The sequence below is a fragment of the Hipposideros armiger genome, unplaced genomic scaffold, assembly GCF_001890085.2.
Source record: "Hipposideros armiger isolate ML-2016 unplaced genomic scaffold, ASM189008v1 scaffold_351, whole genome shotgun sequence".
NCBI classification, from domain to species: domain Eukaryota; kingdom Metazoa; phylum Chordata; class Mammalia; order Chiroptera; family Hipposideridae; genus Hipposideros; species Hipposideros armiger.
This window is the reverse complement of record NW_017731701.1, coordinates 1102577-1107820: the sequence shown is the minus strand read 5'-3', so window position 1 is coordinate 1107820 and position 5244 is coordinate 1102577. Positions and strand designations below refer to the sequence as shown.

General features: G+C 37.9%; 1 pseudogene; it reads left to right on the top strand.

The window, feature by feature from the left end:
* LOC109392850 (AN1-type zinc finger protein 1-like) overlaps window positions 1-4497 on the top strand; it is a 6171-nt pseudogene extending 1674 nt beyond the window's left edge.
* The last annotated feature ends 747 nt before the right edge of the window (window positions 4498-5244 follow it).

The following is a 5244-nucleotide window of genomic DNA, read 5'->3' as shown; positions in this document are numbered from 1 at the left end:
ACATCCTCCACAACTAGACTGAAGAACAAAACGACAGCAACTTGTCTGTTCCCCTTTCCCCATTTCCCCAGCACTGTTCCCATTTCCCCAATTCCCCAATAAAAAAAAATTATTAGACTAAAAGATACATTGCCATTAATCTCCCTCAAAGTACTCCTTACTTCGAACTCACTTCTCCCATCCTTCTTGCCACTTTCTGAGGCAGTTCTGGAAGTCCTCTTTCATGAGCGTCTTGACTTCATTCTCCAATCATGACAACGCTCCATGTCACACGTTGCTTCTGGTGTGGCAATTTCTGTCAAGTAAAGACATTACTGTGTGTCCTCATCCACCTTATTCACTGGATCTGGCATTATGCAACTTCTGGCTCTTTCCCAAAGTCAAAATGATCATGAAAGGTAAATGTTTTGGATCTATTCAGGACATTGAGGCAGCCATGACAACGCAACTAAAGACACTGACGAAAGAGGACTTCCAGAACTGCATCAGAAAGTGGCAAGAATGATGGGATAAGTGTGTTCGAAGCAAGGGGGGAGTATTTTGAAGGGAATTAATGGCAATGTGTCTTTTACTGTAATAAATTTTAAAAATGTAAACATTCACCTTATTTTTTTTATCATACTTGTATTATATCTCACCAAGGCCTCCAGTGTGCTACAAACTCTTGCTTGTACTGAATGATCAGTGTGATGTCATTGATATAATGGACCAATATGATGTTCTGTGGCATATCTATAGGCTTCATATCTCTTTGGATAAAATTATGACAGAGGACAATAGAGGGAAAACTGTAGTATATATTCTTGTTCATTACCTGTGTATGGAAACTGTATCTAATTATCTTATTTGGATAGAAAGAATGCATTCATTATGTCAATGGCCACATACCATGTACCTGAGGTCATATTAATCTACTTGGCAGCTGTGATCAGGTTCTACTTGGTTGAGCTTGCGATGCTACAGTCATTTTTCAGGATCCATCTGGTTTTGGCAGGGTCCAAACTGGTGAATGAAATGGGAATATTAATTGGAAATATGACTTTTACCCTGCATCCTCTAGATCCTTAAAGGAGGCATAAATGTCCACTGTCTTCCCAGGTTGTGATATTGCTTTTAATTTACTCTTTAGACTCAGTGTGTACATGGGCACTTTCAAAGGCTTCTTCTTGGCCTTATACACAATAATGACTCATCTCATAAGCTAAGGATCCAATATGTTCTTGTAGATCAATTCCAACTATATATTTGAAGATTGGATGGTATCTTCTGAATTATGGTCTCTCCTGTGGAATGCAATCCCCTGGTGGGTCTTTGGCATTAATAAATATATCCATTTCAGCATGCTCACTTTCCCAATTCTTTTAATCCCTTCTTTTGTCTGCCATAGTAATTCTGGCATTTCAACTTCTCCTGCATGGGCCATTGCTTTTTCCAGACCAGGAGACACCTTAGCAGAGACTTTGTACAACACCTCAAGTTCTTACCAGGGTGTTAATTGAGAAAACTACCAGCAAATAAATAAATTGTCCCTCATACAGTCTAAAGTTCTAGCCCCCTTTATTTGGCATTTTCAAAATCCAGTCCATGGAATATATTTTACAGGACTTGTAGCTGCTTTGAGACATGGTCTTTTCCTCCCTTACTGATTCAGCACTTCTGTGGCTGGGTTGTGCTCTTACTTAACTCTGGTCATGGGCCTGGAAGCCAGGAGAGGTAGGCAGGAGGAGCACATTTTGCCTTGTGAGAAAAAGTCTTCTGAAATGTCTTTTACATGGACCAAGAGCTAGTTCTTAATGGACAGTAGTGACCCAATTATGCAGGTTCAAAAGGTTCAGAGAAGCCTTGGGAATCAAATCTTTGGGGGTATCCACCCAAATGTTTCCATTCTATGTGTCAGAATCCTAGGTTTTCCAGACTTGTCTTTTTTTTTTTTCCAGCTGAGCCATCCTGCCACCTGTTGGCAGCTCAGTAGAAGCTCAGCTCGGGCAGGGAATAGAACCGGTGACCCTGTTGCTCAGAGCTCGCATTCTTGAGTGAGCTCTTAACCAACTGAGCCACTTGGCCAGCCCCAGACTTGTCTTGATTAAGCATTTAATCTCTTTGGAGGTTAACTGCTGTGATTCTCAAATCCTGGACTTAATTTTCAGGTTTATTCTGCTTGCCTACTACATGAGATGAAGGCTTTCTTTGTAAGCCATCAAAAAAATTCTCTGACTTTCATAGTGAATTCTCAATTGTCTCTTTATTGCTCTCAGTTTTTAAATATCAAGCCTTTAATTTAGTAACAGTCATCCAATCCTAATATCCTTGGATTTATCATTTCTTTCATACACTTCTAACTCCTTCATTATGGCACCTTGTCACTGAATTCCCCTCCACAGGCAGGCCAAACCAGATCACCATCAATGAAAATTTTAACAATTGGGTGGCCGCCTAGTGCAAGGGGTCACCTGAGCACGTCTTGCCCTTGGGATGGAGTCCTCGTTATTAATCAGGCACTGAATGATCTAGTCCACAAATTCCATTGTACCACCTGCTAGTTTGAATTACCTCTGGGCCAACCAATACAGTTTGAGTTCTCCTGGAAGCAGACACTGAGATGGACTTAGAAATAGAAAAAAAAAATTATTGAGGAGTAACATTTATGAAAGGAAAATGAACAAAACAGCATTTCCTCATTTGCCCAAAGTACTCTTTGGACAATTTCCATAAATAAGCAACTTTTAATGATATTTTAAAATCACTTTGGCCAGTTTTTGTTGTTTCACTGGGGAGGGGGTCTGCAGAGCTCCTCACCCCACCATTATAAAAGTGGATCTTCCCTACAGTTTATTTACTATAATCCCTTTATAAGTACAGCTTATATTTTCTGTCTTTCATGGTCCATGTTATGGTCTATAGTTTAAAAAATAAGAATGAAGAAAAATACTTTAACTCAAAAGTTAACATTCTCTACTTAATATCATGACTGAATATCATGACTTAATATTTCCTCTGTAGTACATAGAATTTATCTTTTTATAAAAATTAAATTTATTGGGGTGACCATGGTTAATAAAATTACATAGGTTTTAATTATACAATTCTATAATACATCACCTATATATCACTTTGTGTGTTCACCACCCAGAGCCAGTTCTCCTTCCATCACTGTATATTTGACCCACTTACCCTCGGGTAACCACTCAACTATTGTCTGTGTCTATGAGTTTTTGTTTCTTTAATTGTTTGTCTTGTTCCTTTGTTGCTTTCAGCTTTATACCCCATGTATGAGTAAAATCATAGTTTTTTACTTTTTCTGTATGGTTTATTTTGCTTAGAATAATAATTTCAAGGTCCATCCATTTTGTTGCAAATGACAATATTTCATCTTTTTTTATGACAGAGTAGTATTTCATTGTGTATATACACATATACCACATCTTCTTTATCCAATCGTCTATCAAAGGGCACGTTGGTTGTTTCCATGTCTTAGCCACCATATATAATGCTGCAATTAACATCGGAGTACATATATCTGTATGGATAAATGTTTCCAGGTTTTTGGGGTAGATATCCAGGAGAGGGTTTGCTGGATCATATGGTAGAATTTATGATTTTTTAAAATGTGAAAACATTGATAGTATTCTATCACCTGGTCAATAATTTTTCCTTTTATTAGTGGACATGCCTTTGGTGTTGAGAAGCACCAGAAAAATTTCTAAGTTGTGTAAGACTAGATCTGCCATATATTAAAAAACAAAACAAAAAAACCCACAAAACTTCATTTTTGCCCTCTGTCCTGCTCCACCCCTCACAGCACTGGGAGATGGTGAGTTGGAAGTTGGGCAGCACTGCCACTACCAGGTGGAGCATTGCCAGCAGCGAGATTTTCTGCCATTTGTATGTGATGCTTTTTCGGGAATATTTTGCCTTGAACACAGAAGCAGAGTTGCATAGCTGTCCCGAGGTGACTGTAATCAATGAGAAACTGAAGTCAGATATGCATTCATCTTCCCCATACTCATTTAATGACTGCTGAAAAAGAGCTTGTACCAGTTATATGTCCTTATTGTGAGAAGAATTTTTGCCTGAGACACTGTCTTCAGTCAGATCATGAATGTGAAAAACTGGAAATCTTTAAGCCTTGTATGGCTGCTGCTCAGAAATGTCTTAAAGACATTGTTGATTCCAAGACAGGACAGACAGCAAGTAAGCAACTGAAGGGTGCAAAAAATACTGAAACAGCTGCAAAGGTAGAATTGATGAAATTGAAGATGCATGCTCATGATGATAAGTCATTGCCACATGGAGCAAAGAGAAGAGCAACCCAGTGTTCTTCTGCCACTGAGGGAGCATTGGGAAAGCCATAGACTTCGCAGCTTCTTTAGCCAGTCTTAAAAAATTACAATAACAGACTAACAGATAAGGTTAAGGTTAAGGTTGTGTCCCATGACTTCAGGAGAGGTCCTACTCTTGGATCATTCTAGCAAATTCTTGTATTTAATTAGCTTTTAGATGCTGTAGTAACAACAGCAAAGTTGTATTTCTCTTTTGGTTAATGTCTGCTGTTGAGTGACTGTGACTCTGCTCCATGTCATCTTTATTCCGTATAAACTGAACACTTAGATGTCCTTTTTGGGATATTGCCATTCTTAAGGCAGAGGAAGAAAAAGGTGGCTCTTAGAAGATACATGTATCACTTCTTAAACAACTGACATGACCAAGCCTAGCATCATGGGGCCAGGAAATAACGTCTTACTATCTACCTACATCATAATGTATAAATTGATATGTATGCATGAATGATAGAAAGTTAGACATCATCTAATTCACTTTTCAAAGTTTTTGGATGAGGAGTCTCAGGCCTAGAAAAGGGAAATGATTTTTTTGGGGTCACCTAACTGCTTTGGGGCATATCTCTGATAAAGGTCCTCCTTCAGTAGGGTTCACTTTTTGTTTGTTTGTTTGTATGAATGTATTACAAGAGAAGAAATATGAGGTAGCTCAACTTCATTACAGTCTCTTTATATATGCTGAAGCAAAATACATGGCAAAAGTAACTACATTTTACTGACATATTAATATTAATGCTTTTGACAAATGTATTCCATCTATTCTCAACAAAGTACTCTATATAGAGGGAATAGAAATATTTTCTATTTGTTCTTTGTCCCTTTTCTATTTAAATTGTCCTGGGCACATATAATTAAAGGAATTAACTCAGAATTAAAGGAATTTAATTGAAGGAATCAATTAAAGGAA